Genomic DNA, 17,380 nt, shown 5'->3' with positions numbered 1-17,380 from the left:
TTTTAAAGGAGTATGAAGAGCTAGGGCATATGATTGAGGTTAAAGAGAAAAATGAGCCCAGGTAGTGTACTATATGCCATATCCCGGTGTATAACGACCTGAAAGAACAACAACTAAACTGAGAACAGTGTTTAATGCATCATGTTTGGCATCAAATGGAATTTCGTTAAATTCTTTACAACGTAATAGAGGGGTTATTTAAGATGATCTCTTTTCAATCATGCTTAGATTTAGAAAGTACCCATTCGCATACCCTGAACAGACATGCTTGCAGCGAATCCTGAGGAAAAAAGAAAGTGATCCACCTGTGAAAATCTAAGAGCTAAATACTGTGCCCTACGGTACAGTTCGTGCGCCATACTTAGCTATACTTAGCTCTTAAACAATTGTCGAATGATGAAGGTCCACAATTTCCATTAACTGCGCCATTCTTACTTAAAAATTTTTATATAGATGATGTTCTTAGCGGAGCGGAATCTTTGAGTACAGCTAAGGAGCTTAAATCGCAGTTAAATGCAATACTGAAGAGGGTAGAAATGACACTGCACAAGTGGTGCAGTAATCATGCTGAACTTGCGGAAGATCACACCTACTCCTTTCCTAATGAAGAAGAATCTACAACACTTGGAGTACCCTGGAGGTCTAGAAGAGACTGTTTCTGTTTTAGAGTGAAAATCGATAAAGACATAGTTGTTACCAAACGACAGATGCTGTGCACAATTGCAAGATTGTTTGACCCGATTGGTTTACTAGGGCCAATCATAAGTAAAGCCAAAATATTCCTCCAACGGTTGTGGTTGTTAAAGCTAAATTGGAATGAACCATTCCCGAAAAAGGAAGCCGATGAATGGAAGAAGTTCTCTACTGAATTGAAAGTTTTAAGTAAAACAGAAATTGAAAGGTTTATTCTTACTGCAGAAGTAGACTATGTGGAACTTCATGGATTTGCAGATGCCTCTGAGGTAGCATACGTAGCAACCATATATTGCAAGTCCCGTTCAAGAGATGGAGAAGTGAAGACAAGGCTAGTGACTAGTAAATCCAGAGTCTTGCCTATAAAACGTGTTACAATCTCGAGACTGGAGCTTTGTGCGGCAGTCCTGCTTGCAAAGTTAACTGTTAGAGTAATATCTGCATTAGAAATTCCTGTGAATAAAGTGTATCTGTGGAGTGACTTTATGATCGTGCTTTAGTGGATACAAAAAGAGTCTTACCAGTTGAAGACGTTTGTTGCAAATTGAGTGGCAACAATTAAAGAGTTGACTACTGATCATCAGTGGCGTCATGTGTCATCAGAGGAGAATCCGAGTGATCTTATATCCCGAGGTTTAGACCTCAGTAAACTTCTACAAAATGATATCTGGTGGAAAAGCCCTCTGTTCCTGAGAAACGACGAGTATCCAAATAGAGAGATTCCGGTGGAAGTCATTGTGAACAACTTTACAGACGAACTTAAAATCCTTAGTGACTCTAATATTTTTCTTAATGTTAAAGCTAACCCTTTTATTGAGGATTTCTTAAATTTAAGTAATAATTACTCTAAAATTATTCGTGTTTTAAGTTTTATTTTTAGGTTTGTAAACAACTGCAAGGGGAAGAACAAAGTTTCAGGTCCTCTTCAGAGCTCAGAATTAAAATTATCAGAACTTAAACTGATTAAGCTAATTCAAAATAGTGAATTTAAAAAAGAAATCTCAAGCCTTGGGAAGGAGGGTAAGGTATCTCCAAATAGCAAATTAAGAAATATTTTTCTATTTTTAGATCAGTGTGGAATTCTATGAGTTGGAGGCAGATTAGATAATTGTAAGTTGAATTTTGATAGAAAAGTCCCAATAATCTTACCAAAGAATCATAAATTGACTAAGCTAATTATTGTGATGTTTCATAAGAAATAAATGCATATTGGCCCACAAGGGTTTCTGCCAATGTTGCGCCCGTTTAAGGGTTTTGGACCTTAAACGGGCGCCGGGCGCAACATTTGCAGAAAAATGGTACATGAATGTGTTGTATGTTTCAAAGCGAAACCAGTGTCCTGTCAACAACTTACGGGTCAACTCCCTCAAGAAAGAGTCAGCCCGAAATTTCGTTCAATTGTGTTGGAGATTTTTTTTTTTTTTTTTTTTTTTTTTTGTTTTGTTTTGTTGTCCTTATTTTATAAAATACCCACATCAGAGAAAAGGTAGCCTTAACAAGGTGTATGAGTGCATTTTTGTTTGTTTTGTTACCAAAGCTTGCCATCTTGAGTTGGTAACAGAGTTGAGTTGTAGTCAAGTAACTTGAGTTGGTAGTCAAGCATTTATTGCAACCTCAAAGCGTTTATTTAGTAGGAGAGGCAAGTGTGCACACATATTTTCAGATAACGCAACCAATTTTGTTGGTAACAACGCAGAATTAAAGAAATTGAATAGGCTAGTCAGCAAACCAGATGATGAATTAAAGAAATTGTGTTGGAATTATTTATCGAGTGAGGGTATTGATTGGTCGTTTATTCCCCCTAGAGCTCCCAATCATGGAGGTCTTTGCGAGGCAGGTGTCAAACCTGTTAAGTTTCATTTGAAACGCGTAGTAGGCAATTTAAAACTAACCTATGAGGAGTTTCTTACAGTAATTACTCAAATTGAAGGCATTTTTAATTCTAGGCCCTTGCATCCTTTATCATATGAACCAGAGGATTTTAATATCGTGATACCAGGCCATTTCCTGATAGGCAGACCTATCACTGCTACTGCAGAACCTAATATTTTAAATGTTAACGATAATAGATTAAAGAACTGGCAAAAATTGACTAAAATAGTGCAAACAATATGGAAGTACTGGAAAAATAATTATTTGAGTGCAATGCAAGGAAGAATTAAATGGTTCTTTGAAAAAGACAATGTCAAGGTTGGAACTATGGTAATTTTAAAGACTGATAATGTTCCTGTATGTAACTGGCCTCTTGGCAGAATCGTAGAGATATACTTAGGTTGTAAGGATCCTAAGTTTTACTAACGTTTATTTTATTTTAAATCTTTACTATCACTTCTTATTTTCTACTTCCGGCCAGAATTAAAAGCTTTAACTTATTTATGCAAATTTGTTGGCGAACGCCAAGTACTTAAGTTGTGGCTTTTTGCCAAGCAAGAGAGAGGAAGGAGTTACTAGAAGCAGGCCGCTTGCCTTAGCAGTTTTTACTCGGTTGCTGGTTGCCTTCCAGGCCAGAGGTTTAATCCTCTTGATAATTTTAAACGTATCGTAGTGTTAGCAGTTCTCTGTACTACATACGGCTTTTTGTTAATATACGGCCAATATTGGAGTTAGGCACTTGTTTGATTAATCCAAAGTTAGTTTAGTTAGAGTTTAGTTAATATTTTTATATTCTTACGTTCAGACCACAAGTGGTTGGTCTCTGTATTCCGAAGTCCGGAATTCATTGTAAAGAGAGAAAAATAAAGGGTTTCGTATACCCTTCCTGTGTGTATTGTCTACTTCCCAAATTTATTGAACATAGCTTTAGTAAGCTCCCTGTTCCGAGTCAGGACAGTTAATGTTCCCTAAGTAAGTAAGGAGGAACACAGAACCTGATAAGGTAAAGACAATAAGGTTAGAGTAGTTTCAGTGAAAACGAAAAGTGGTATTTTTAAGAGATCAATTAATAAAGTTTGTGTTTTACCTATGCCAAAGTAAACAAAAAGTATGTTTGTAATTAATTTATTGTATTTTCATATTATAGTAGTTTGATGTTATTATTTGATGTTTACAATTATTTACCTGTATTTCGCATTGTCACACTGTGTAATTTTTTATTGTAATATTTACAATTTTGAATGAATACATCATGTCAAGGCGGGCGGTATGTTGCGCCTGCGTGCGCATTTCATTACTAGCGTCTGCGCATGCGCCTTGAGCTCTTAGAGTTTGTGACATGAGATTGTGAGCTAAGAGCGTGAGAGAGAATTCGACCCTTCGAGTGGCCATGAACGATGTAAATTAATGAGAATAAAAGTGTGATATAATACAGTCCATTGTTCCCGAGTTTATTATAGTGTAGTGCTTGAGGAAAACAGCCATCTTCAATTACCATACATACAGGGTTTTTACTCAAAGCGTCAACTTGTTGCACATGGGTACCAGATCTATGTTCGATTGTATAATTGTAATATTCTCGAATTAACGTTACTTTATCGTCTGAATTCTTTCATGCGAAAAAAAGGAGTTCTTTTTCACAGCATGTCACGTCATCCGATTATTGTCGACGATGCCATTCTACAGTAATATTTTCAAAACTGATCTTGAGTTAGTGAAAAATGTAGTATACAGAACTGTTTATGGATGATAATACAACACAGCGAACCGATCTTTTTCAAAATTCGATTTAGATTCTTTTAAATTTAATACTGAAACGGTTTTTCGCACATATTTCCATTTAACGAACAAGCTAAAAAATCTAAGAATTTTACTCTTTGTACCACCGCATAGAACAAAGAAAAAAACTAAGAATTAAAATAAATTAAACAAAAATTAAATGAATTTTACAAAAAATTTTGATGTAATTTCTGATATCTTGGCAAAATCGCTGCAAAATTTTTTTTATCATTTCGTGTAAGTAATTGCTGAAAGTCGTGTAAGTATTGCTTATCATATTGAAAAATGATTTATTAATTGCATATCAAAACCAAAGGTAAATAAATAAATAAAATGAAATTTGAAAGGTTTCAGATTTTAAATTACGTCCAACTGGGCGTTTATTTTTTTACATTTTGTGTGCTACCTTTATTTATTAAATATCATGTTCTTCGCACTTCAATCATAACTAGAAAGCACAGCGGTCATACGAAATAATCGCTGTTCTAGATATTATAAATTGCAATTAAAATGATTTGTGCAGAGATGTCTGCTAATTCAAACTGAATTACCCAGGCCAGGCGGCGATGACGCCCCTTTGCTTACTACCCCACGGGGTTTTCCCCTTCCACTTGTTTAATTGCTTAAAGTAGAGTGCAATGAAGGAAACCACTGGCGGTACATTTCTTAAGAGCCACCGCTAGCTCAATAAATAAAGGGGATTTAAATAATAAAATGTTAATTCACATGTCAAAAATCTCTTTGTACACAACATTTCTTGTGTAGATCTTTTCATCATTTTTAAGCTCGCCTTGCAGAGAACCATCAATTATTTTTAATTTTACGTCCGTTCTTTCACGAACTCTTGAACAGGCAGCATAAACTTGACCGTGTCCAAATGCAGGCTCAGGTAAAAAAATGTCCCTAATGCTTAAACGTTTGTCCCTGAGACTTATTCATGGTCATAAGAAAGGCAAGTTTTACAGGAAATTGTTTACGTCTCAATTGAAATGGCAACCCTGTGCAGTGACAACTTCACCCCATTGGCTAGTACAGTTACGCAAGCAACCAATAAACTATCGGCGACAAACAGACACTTAAGCCGCATATATATATATATATAGGGTGAAGTAACATTATTTCCTCCGAAACGGCTGGCTCCCGAGCTTAGCGAAGTACACCGTTGGATTCCGCAAGTCCGTGGGACGCCATTTTGACCCTATGCGTCTTCGTGGGACTTTAATTAGCCGAGATATTAATTAAGAACTAATTTTCTCCTTTCTTTCTTGGGTTTCCCCTATTACAGGAATTTGGCTACTAGCCAAATTCTTTTTTCTCCAATATCTACGGAACGGCGCCAAGTTGAAATTCGAGACTCGTATCCTCGGATTCCAAAAAATTTTCCGAATCCATCGATACCGTTCCCATCTCCGTACAACTTTAATCAGCCGAGATATTAATTAAAAATTTCGGAAACGTTAATTTCCGCGCTCATTTTTCCGAGTGGCAACAAACACTTAAGCCGCTTCTATAGAAACGGCTTAAGTGTTTGTTGCCGATAGTTTATTGGTTGCTTGCGTAACTTTAAATTGTTGTATTCCCTGTGCAGTGCAGCGCGTGATGAATATTAGGAGAAAGCTAAGCCGGAAAAATTAAAAATACAAAAGCACGTGCATTTAACATTTAATAAATAAATTTAATATCTATATATAATAGAATTCAGAAATATGCAACCCGCAAAAACCGGCAACGACGAAAAAACAAATAAAATGGAATAAATAAATATCTTTATTATATGCGGCTTAAGTGTCTGTTTGTCGCCGATAGTTTATTGGTTGCTTGCGTAACTGTAATAACCAATGGGGTGAAGTTGCCAGAGCACAGGGTTGCCGTGTCAATTGAGACGTAGACAATTTCCTGTAAAACTTGCCTTTCTTATGACCATGAATAAGTCTCAGGGACAAACGTTTAAGCATTAGGGACATTTTTTTACCTGAGCCTGCATTTGGACACGGTCAACTTTATGCTGCCTGTTCAAGAGTTCGTGAAAGAACGGACGTAAAATTAAAAATAATTGATGGTTCTCTGCAAGGCGAGCTTAAAAATGATGAAAAGATCTACACAAGAAATGTTGTGTACAAAGAGATTTTTGACATGTGAATTAACATTTTATTATTTCAATCATCTTTATTTATTGAGCTACCGGTGGCTCTTAAGAAATGTACCGCCGTAATTGATGGGCCTCTGCAAAGCCAGTGTTTGAAATTAATCAATTTCTTGACTTACTTCGGACGAATGGCAATATATTTCATAGAAAAAACCTTTTTAATTAACAAAGAACTTATTTACTTAGCATTCCAAACATATCCAAAAGGTAACATTCTGTGCGTTATCACGCTCAAAGCATATGTAAACAAAACACCACTGTTGCCACAAAAAAATCTACATTATAATGAACATATTAAATTATTGTTTATTAACTGAGTTCGTGCACGTTCCTGAACAGCGAGCTTAAAAATGATGGAAAGATCTACACAAGAAATGTTCTGTACAAAGAGATCTTTGACATGTGAATTAACATTTTATTATTTAAATCACCTTGAGCTAGCGGTGGCTCTTAAGAAATGTACCGCCAGTGGTTTCCTTCATTGCACTCTACTTTAAGCAATTAAGCAAAGATAAGGGGGAAACCCCGTGAGGCAGTAAGCGTCCTCGCTGCCTGCCCTGGGTAATTCAGTTTGAATTAGCAGACATCTTTGCACAAATCATTTTAATTGCAATTTATAATATCTAGAATAGCGATCATTTCGTATGACCGCTGGGCTTTCTAGTTATGATTTAAGTGCGAAGAACATGATAGTTAATAAATAAAGGTAGCACACAAAATGTAAAAAAATAAACGCCCGGTTGGACGTAATTTAAAATCTGAAACCTTTCAAATATTCGTTTTTATTTATTTATTTATCTTTGGTTTTGATATGCAATTAATAAATCATTTTTCAATATAATAAGCAATCTTTGACTTTCAACAACTGCTTACACAAAATGATAAAAAAAAATTTTTTTTTGCAGCGATTTTGCAAGATATCAGAAATTACATCAAAATTTTTGCTCAAAACACCTTTGCTCAAATCGTTTTAATTACAATTTATAATGTATAAAACAGCGGTCATTTCGTATGACCTTCGGGCTTTCTAGTATGTATATATATAAAGAAATTCAGTTCAAGAGCTATATCGCAAAATAATTTTAAATTGAGCATATCTTTAGAATTTTCGATACACAGTCTCCACGTACTGGTGATAAAAATGTTTTTTCTGTAAAACGTTGCCATTATTCGCTTTGAAATCCGTGAGTTTGTTAATCAAAAATTCGTTAAAATTCTACAAAATATGAAATCGATAATAAAACAAATTTCAAATTTGGGGTTCCACATGCCCATATTCGCAGTAGGATTACGTCATTCAAAATTTGATGGCTCTAGGTACCGTTGTTTTATCACAATGCGAGAAACATACCTACATTTATGCATAGTCATTTAATTTCTTCAAATATAATACAGGACGATAGTATTTGGTGACAACAGTTTGAAAAATGAAAGGGAGATTCAGAGTGATTCAACGCAAAATCTCAAAACGAAAACAATAGTCTCTCAGGGACAAAGCCCCTTTGGACTAATATAAATAAAATTAAAAAATAAATAAATAAATAAACGGAAAGGTTTCAGATTTTAAATTACGTCCAAAGAGGCGTTTTTTTAACGTTTTGTGTGTTACCTTTATTTATTAAATATCATGTTCTTCGCACTTAAACCATAAATTTCAGTTCAATAGCAATGTCGCAAAATAATTTTAAAATGAGTCTACCTTTAGAATTTCTGACAGACAGCTTCGCGCGCTGGAGACAAAAGGTTTTTTTTTCTTTTTTTAACCCCCGTAGATTGTTGCCATTGCTCGCTATCAAACCGGTGAGTTTGTTACTTAAAAATTCGTTAAAGTTTTACAAAATATGAAATCGATAATAAAACAAATTCTAAATTTCAAATTTGGGCTTCCACATTACCATATTCGCAGTAGGATTACGTATTTCAAAATTCGATGGCTGTATGTACCGTTGTTTTATCACAATGCGAGAAATAGATATAAAAATGCGAGAAATAGATATACATTTATTATTTTTCATTATTTAATTTCTTCAAATATAATGCAGGACTCTAACATTTGGTGGCAACAGTTTGAAAAGTGAAACGGACATTTATATCGATTCAACGCAAAATCGCAAAACGAAAACAATAGTCCTTCAGTGACAAAGTGCCTTTGGACTAAAAAGAAGAAAATCTGAAAAGTTTCAGATTTGAAATTACGTCCAAAGGGGCATTTTTTTAACATTTTGTCTGTTACCTTTATTTATCAAATATCATGTTCTTCGCACGTAAACCATAAAATTCAGTTCAAGAGCAATATCGCAAAATAGTTTTAAATAGAGCATATCTTGAGAATTTAAGATACAGAGTCTCGCAACGCTGGAGATAAAAATGTTTTTCTGTACAACGTTGCCTTGGCTCGCTTTGAAATACTTGAGTTTGTTAAACAAAATTTCGCTAAAGTTTTACAAAATATGAAATCGATAATAGAACAAATTCCAAATTTCAAATTTGGGCTTCCAAATGCCCATATTCGCAATAGGATTACGTCATTCAAAATTCGGTGGCTCTAAGTACCGTTGTTTTATCACATTGCGAGAAATATACATACATTTATACAGATTTTTCATTATTTAATTTCTTCAAATATAATGCAGGACTCTAACATTTGGTGGCAACAGTTTGAAAAGCGAAACGGACATTTATAACGAACCACCGCAAAATCGGAAAACCAAAACGATAGTCCTTCAGGGACAAAGCCCCTTTGGATTAAAAAATGTCTGAAAGGGTTCAGATTTTAAGGATCGCCCAAAAGCGCTCTTTTAAGATGTGTAATAGAGTAGACATTATCAATAGACATGGCCCAAGTGAAAAAGCGAAATATTTTATAGGCTATTAGATGAATATGCATTTAGACTAACATGAGAACATTATACATCTGTATATCTGTATATCATATGTCTTCTGTATATTTAGAAAGTGAAAAATTTATGTAATATAATTTTATAAAAATGTTTAATATTTTTAATTAATCGAGTTTTTTATTCAAATCAATCAGATTTAAAAGTAAAAATATAATATCTTTAGTAACCGCATCTATTGCTTTTAAACAGTTTAGTTTGTTAATCAACAACCAATAGATTAAATACCCAAAATAATAATAATAATCTCTTACGTTTTTCCGAGTGGCAACAAACTCGAATGAAACAACAAAGTAAAACAAGAAAAAATTGTATTCCGAGACTAGTAGTCCGTTGAGGATGAAATAATAATAATAAAAAAAAGTTTGGGTAAAATAGGTTTTTATTTAAAACTCACATAATAATATACGCGCTAAAACTAGAAAAATAATTTATCGTACAGTTTAAGGCGAGTTAAATAGTTCTCTTTACAAAATTCATCTACAATTGTATGTAAAGAATAATAAAATAAATAATATTTAATAACAGCGTGGGCGTCTGAATAACAAAAGCTAATAATCCAAATTGCATTGTCTATAGTATAAGTCATTATCTTTATAAATTTATAAAGGGCGCCCCACACATTTAATTATTCAAGATATAAAATTGTAGATGAATTTTGTAAAGAGAATTATTTAATCTCTTCTGTGAAACAGCACATGAAACCAGCAAACCACATCCTAAATTATTTTTCTTCTTTTATTTCATTAATTATTTTTTGTTTTTAAAAAAGAGTTTATTTTACAAAAACTTTTTTTTCTTTATTCTTTTTTTTAATTCATAATTAGAACAAATGACCTCACTATGTAATATGAATACAAAAATGGAAAACTGAAATACAGCTTTGTTCAACTGAATTCATTGGCTGATTTCTTCAATTTAAACTTGATTTTTACTAAAACAGTTAATTTACATGAATATTGTTAAGTTATTGAAAAGCTAAAGTTTCCAATGAATTATTAAAAAATTTTGGTAGACGACACCATAAATTAATTTTGCTATTCTGTCAGGAAATTTTCAATGACTAAACATGTTCATACATTTTCAAGACAGAATCTCGGACGCTAAAAACTAATTGTTTATTTTTTATTATTTTTTTAAATCTTCTATAACTTTTTTTAACCCTGATAAGTTACTACTTTTTTAAAACCCGAGTTTGTAAACTAGATCACTCTTAATTTTTATCATGTGTTTTTCTGATATCATTTATGAAATATTAATTCATTCATTTAAAAATGACTATCGTATATTAAAATTAATTCAATGCCTGTCTTTTTTGTAGTTACTGACCCGTATTGTTCATATTTACTGATATTTGTTTATATCAGGGGTGGCCAAAGTGCGGCTCGCGAGCCTGATATGGCTCTCGCAGGCAATTTGTGCAGCTCATGGATATAAAATATATGTATGAAATATGGTAAACTAAAACTATTTAGTGTCCAAAAAAGAACTAATTAATTAGTTTAGACGCTTTTCACAACGTTATCAGGGATTTCTTTCTATTTAAAACCTCCTGCACTACTTCTATAATGATGTAAATGTGAACTTGTGGCTTTTAGAAAATCTAGATGCGGTTCTCAAACATTCCTGAATTCAAACGTGCGGCTCTTACTGACATGAAGTTTATATGATTAACATGAAAGTAAAAAAATTAAATGGGAAATTCTGGAATTTGGATTACTCAAAATATATTTAAAAAAATGACAATGTTTCAAAAAGTAAAAAGCATACAAATCAATCACTTTCATTTTTCATCAATTAGCCGGATCTAATAGATTAGAATCAGCGAATTTTCTAAACTGCAATCAACGGCCAACAGGAACAAAATTAAAAAGACTTGATTATTTTCATATAAAATATAGCTATGAATGAGTACTATAACTCGCAATCTTCTGTAACAGTGTAACGAGCACTTACATCTTACCTTTACTTGCCTAAAACAGTTACCATGGGTTATCCGAGAAAACAAAATTGTTATTTGAAATGACCCCGTTACTCTCAGGTTTTACAGTGAGAAGTACAATGTAACAAAGTTTAAAATTGTACTTGGAGAAAAAATACCTTACAAAGATAAATTTGCCTTAAGAAAAAATTAGCCTCTCTCTCTCTCTTTAGGAAAACACATTATTTTGTTCTTATCTTGGCACTCGCTGGAAACCAGTTTATTCCCGATAGTAGAGAAGATTTCGTGCCGGTTCTGTGACAGTAGGCAATTCACTTGGCGACATGCCAGGAACAGTATTATTAAAACGACAGAGCAGCTAAAAGTTGTTAATTCTTAGTTTCTTGTTTAAATGTGTCTTTGAGTATAGTTTCAAAAATTACGTATGTTATACTTGAAAAGGTAAGTTAATATTTTTTCTTATTGCAATTAATTCTAACTACACTGTGGCAAATTTACATATACGCCTTGTTATTCAAATTATATATGAAGATGGCGCCACTTACCATACTGGTCTGCTATGGATCGTCAGCAAGCGAAGTTATGTAACTCCCAATGCATCCTTCAGCATTGTGTAACTGCGGAAAATTGAGGTTGTTTTAGTTTCTAATTTAAATGATTCTCTCTTTTATCTAAATAAATAATAGAATGAAATTGTATTAAAATTAGACTTTTTAAAAAATATATGAAAAAAATATGAAATTGCCAGGTGAGAAATTCAGAACTTCGATTAGGTAATTTATTATTAATAGCATTATTATTTTGTATGCGTATGTAGAAGTTGATAAATTTTGGAAAAATATCATATGAGTATCTGAATTCTAGCTTGATTTTTGTTTTCATATATCACCATATTCAGAGCCGGATTAAGACTTTTAGATGTTCTAAGCTCTTAGCGCTTAAAAAATTTTCACATATATTTAAGGTAGTTTTTTTTTTTTTAATCCCAGTCTTTCTCGGTTTTTGTTTAGTTGTACCATATATTCCACAGTAAAATCCGCAATGAGAAATTTTTTGGTGCCCCTGGACTTAAAACTGTACAGTTGTTTATCCTGCACAAGATGACTCGTACAAAGAAAACAACGATTTGTGGTTATCCATCCTTGATCATTTAGTAATGCATATATTACCATACATTTTAACCTTTTCAAGACACTAAGATTTACATCTTTATATTTGTTTCATTAAAAATCTGAATATCGATAATGGTTTCTTTGAATAAAAAAGGACAATAAGAAAAGTGGATGCAGCGTAAAGAGCAATGCAGGTATGAAAAACATTTTACAACTTCTTTCTAATGTTAAATTTATTTTATAATAGAAGCGATAAACAGACAAGGAGGAGAGTTTGTGGATTCTTTTGAAATTCACTTGGCGGCCTTAACTAGGGAGAAATAATAATGAATTTTTCATTATTCTCAGCTTGTTACCTATATGTCGTCAACCAACTTTTATTCAACTGTTAAAGAGATACATAATTATTACTACATATTTAAACAAAAATCAAATTCTGTTATGTCGTTTTCAAATAGAAAAACCTCTTAATGTCTTAATTTTTTAATGTGTGCTGCTTTTTAATATTTGACTTAAAGAAAATTTAACTCAAATTACTTGGGTTTGTTGAATCATATTTCTGAGACAATATTTTAAACAGTGAAAGGGCAATTTTTATACGTATAATGTAGTGCTAAAGGTAACCTAGTTCCGTTTTTCTTATTTCCCAATTCCCTCCCTTACATCTGGGCTGATAGTGAATACATGCCATTTCCCTTATAAATTCCTCCACGAAGGCGTCGTTCTTCTTAATCATATAGCTTTTGTACTTTCCCATACTCCAATAACCTTAACCATAATCACACGTATAAAATGCTTTTTAAAAGTAACGTTAGAAGGAAATCAAATTGACTTAAAAAGTGAAGTAAATTTAGAAAAAAAAAATATTCCATGTTCTATGTTAAAAGTTTATAGGATATCTTTGTGTCTGCGTAAACATTTTAATTGTTTGTGGTGCTATAACTAAAGAGGCATTTTCATATTATTGAGCCAAAATAAATCTTCTCAGATTTGCAGTCGAAAATTACATTAGCGATAACAAAATTAACTGCTTTCAGTATTATCTGCCCGATTTAATTAAAGTTCAAACAATACTGAAAAACTGTTCACTAAATATGAGCACAATATTGAAACTAATCAACAGTTTGCTTTTATATGTCCAACTGCTATACACATATGTAATTTACTATGAAAAAATTCAAAGCACTAAGTATTTTTTGAACGCCTTTTGTAGACTAATGGTCCAAGCTCATGAAATAAGCAACATAAAAAAAACTAGTATATAGTAGTAATGTAATAGTAAGAGTAAAAATGTTATAGAACCTCATTCGCGTCAGTAGTAGTAATTTACATATCTTTTTAATTCGCTTTCAAAACCTTAATGCGCTGTATGTTCTCGCAAACTCATTCATAAATTTCAACTTGCGGATCACGCTGTACATAATACATAAATTGAGTTTTTTTGGAGCAGCAATGACGTCATGTAGCTAATTTGATAGCTTCCCCCCCCCCGCCAATTTTTAGCCCAAAGAGCCATTAATTTAGTTTTAGAATTTTGCTTTTATCTCTACATGTAATAAAAGAGAGAGTCTGTCTGTGTGTGTGTCTCGTTCGAGCTGCGCGTAAGCTAATAGACTCACGGCTACGAAATTTGGTACATAGGTGCATCTAGACAAGAGCCAGTGCAACCTCGAAGCGATTTTTTAGAAATTCGAATTCGAATTTTTTTTTATTTCATGTTTTGTGACGAAATCGCGTCATTTTGAGACATAATGGGCTATAGGAAAGCGAGATTTTACTCTACACCATTTTCACATCGTCATGGAACGTAGGCACTTAGCTATTTTACGAAATTAAAATAAATTTTGTGCTTCAATAAATCGATTAAATACGAATTTATTTAACAAAGTGAGCTTAACACCTTTTCAACGGGATTTTTTCTAAAAAAGTTTATTTTAAAAAATGTACAGTTTATTTTTCTTTAATTTTTGGACAGGTTAAACTTTCATCCTTGCGACCGCTTTTACAAAAAGAATTTTGGAAAAATGATAATATTTTGTATTTAAAAAAAATTTTTTAAATGGAGCTTCCGAGTACACTTCTCACATCTCACATCTTTAAAAATGTGATTTGGGCAACAATTTTCCTTTCTTATTGTTGTTGATAGATTTCTGATGAAATCGCATCATTTTGAATAGTTTCATTCTTTTAGAAATATGGGTTTGGCAACAATTTTTCATCGTATTTCTTATGTCACTTTTTAAGAGATTGGCATAATTCATTGTCATTTTTTTTATATATATAATACATTTTTATTGTTTTTTTTTTTTTTTTTTTTTTTGGATAAAGTTGTTCTGCAGAGTAAAATTCTGCGCGGAATTTTTTGTTTTTTTGAGTTTCTTTCATGTTATTTTTTGCTTACTTCACTGTTTGTAAGATATTGAAAAGTTTTGCATGTGTTTTTTCTTCAACGGAAAGTTGGTTAATTTTTTTATTGGGATAATTAATATTTGTATTAAGGGATATAGCTTATTTCATTGTAATTTTTTTTCTCTTGAAAATATAAGATAAAATATCATTAATTACACTTTGCTTTTCAGAATTTTTTGTTTTTGGTATTCTTTTATGTTATTTATTGCTCATTTCCTTGTTTTTAAGATATTGAAAAGTTTTGAATGATTTTTTTTAGGAAACAAAGTTCTTAACTACTTTATACCATTTGAGTTCTTAAGATTTTGCAAAGGGAAGTTGGTTATAATTTATTTATTAGATAATTAATATTTGTATTAAGGGTTATTTATTAGGATAATTAATATTTGTATTAATGCTTATTTCATTGTAATTGTGTTACACGTAATAACGTTTTTTAATGAAGTTGTTCTGCAGAGTAAAAGGCTGGCAGGGAAGCTGCTAGTTCACTATAAACTATATGCTAGTTCGTTATTTAATTTCTTTAAATATAATACAGGGCTCTAATATTTGGTGGCAACAATTTCACTTTTTAAATTGTTGCCACCAAATATTAGAGCCCTGTATTATATTTAAAGAAATAAATAACGAAGAATATGTATAAATATATATATGTTTCTCGCACTGTCATAAAACAACGGTACCTAGAGCCATCGAATTTTGAATTACGTAATTCTCCTGCGAATATGGGCGTATGGCGAATAAGACCAAATTTGAAATTTGGAATTTGTTTTATTATCGATTTCATATTTTGTAAAACTTTAACGAATTTTTGATTAATAAACTGAAGGAAGCGAGCAATGGCAACGTTGTACAGAAAAACACATTTTTTATCTCCAGCGCACGAGACTGTGTAACGGAAATTCTAAACATATGCTCATTTTAAAATTATTTTGCGATATTGCTCTCGAACTGGATTTTAAGGTTTAAGTGCGAAAAATATGATATTCAATAAATAAAGGCAACACACAAAATGTTAAAAAAAAAAACGCATCTTTGAACGTAATTTAAAATCCAAAACGTTTCAGATTTTTTTTATTTTTATTTTCCTTTTATTATTATGAATAGGAAATAAATATCAAAAATAGCTTATTTTATACATTTTCCGTATGTTTTTTTATTAATTAATCGATAAACCTTTATTTACATTAAATTGAGGCCTTTTATAATTCTAGAAAAATAGTAAAAGCATATTAGACAGTAATTAAAAGTTACAACTATTGATTTATATAAAAATAATCTAAATTTCGCAAATTCATTTTTTTTAATCGCAGAAGATACTGCACACAACAGAAATTTAAAAGACATGGAAAAGAATGATACGGCGTAATTTTTGAGAATGGCTTTTGATATTTGTTGATTTATTTTGATAATATAATCTTTTCAAATAATGGTAATTATTATGCCTCCCCTGTTGATAAGTCGGACAAAATTCACAGATTTGACTGAAGTTTCGTTTGCATTAAGCAACATTTGATTATCAGACAACAATTGTACGATTTGCAGATCAAATAATTTTCTTACAGAAGTAACTCAAATATATCATGCATATTATAACAGAATTTATATGACATTATGATATGTAAGCGAACTAAGATGCTAGTTTTTAATGGTGAGTGATTTCAACGTTATTACATAGTATGTTTATCAGAAATTGAAACACTATGCTGTATATTACTCTGCGGTATCTAAGAAATGCAAAATACCAGAATGTTCTTAACATCTTTACTTTTTTCTCATAAAAGTAAATATGTTAACAGATTTCCGCAGCTGATGATGGATATTGTATTTATTAGATTTAACAATGGTGAAAGAGTTTTCTACGACATTAATATACTTTAATAACAACACTCATATGCATAACTACTTTAGCAGTGCAATAACAGCTCTTAAGTTAATGAGCATTTAATGTTTTTCGTCTTTTATGTTAAAACTGTTGGTAGTAATCTAATAGGAATAGGGATTCTGATTATTCTGTACTAAAGCAATAAACTTTCGACCAAAGTAAGCTGAGTTCACATGTAAGAAAGTGAATGAGATACTGCACTTGATAAGTACTCGTAATATTTTCATAAGCTAGGTATACTATTAATTTTTTCATTTCTTAACATCGCGTTTCTTAAGCAACTTCATAAACTGCAAAGTTAAGAGATGCAATGCAAAAGATTATAAAATTGTCTCTAAATTTCTTGATGTAGTTTTATGTTTAAAACTGCATTGTTATTGAGGATAAAGATTTAACATCCTAACTAGTCTCATTATAATAACTTTTCGTTCAATTCAAATTTCCATAAAATTGAAACTCGAATTATCTAGATCTTTTATGTCTACTCAAGGTCATCTTGTAATTTTTTTTCAAATTACTTGTGAAAAATACTAAAGCGTTTTCTGAAATACAATCATTATGATTTGGCAAGTTAGCTAAATTAGAAGTCACCTTTTTGAATTAAATTGATATGAAGCAGCCAGTTTTCGAACGAAATCAGAATAT

At 31.8% G+C, this 17,380-nt stretch overlaps 1 protein-coding gene and 1 long non-coding RNA gene across 6 annotated transcripts in view; one reads left to right on the top strand and one right to left on the bottom strand.

The window, feature by feature from the left end:
• LOC146996306 (uncharacterized) overlaps window positions 1-17,380 on the bottom strand; it is a 64,279-nt gene that overhangs the window by 12,129 nt on the left and 34,770 nt on the right. Inside the window, exon 2 of the long non-coding RNA XR_015042177.1 lies at window positions 11,875-11,946. This is a non-coding gene — a long non-coding RNA (uncharacterized LOC146996306). The remainder of the gene's footprint in view (window positions 1-11,874; window positions 11,947-17,380) is intronic.
• LOC118200841 (cytochrome P450 3A16-like) overlaps window positions 11,613-17,380 on the top strand; it is a 53,687-nt gene continuing 47,919 nt past the window's right edge. Inside the window, exon 1 of one of the 5 annotated variants that reach the window (XM_085820686.1) lies at window positions 11,613-11,770. The gene's annotated coding sequence lies outside the window, so the exon portion shown is untranslated. Of the gene's footprint in view, window positions 11,771-11,939; window positions 12,103-17,380 lie in introns of those variants that run through there. The other 4 variants (XM_035372816.2, XM_035372818.2, XM_085820684.1 and 1 more) reach the window with 4 other exon arrangements.

Source organism: Stegodyphus dumicola, chromosome 7 (genome assembly GCF_044657685.1).
Source record: "Stegodyphus dumicola isolate Sdum_Otavi_A_Nest chromosome 7, ASM4465768v1".
NCBI lineage: Eukaryota > Metazoa > Arthropoda > Arachnida > Araneae > Eresidae > Stegodyphus > Stegodyphus dumicola.
The sequence above is the reverse complement of the archived record's forward strand: the minus strand, read 5'-3'. Positions and strand labels throughout refer to the sequence as shown.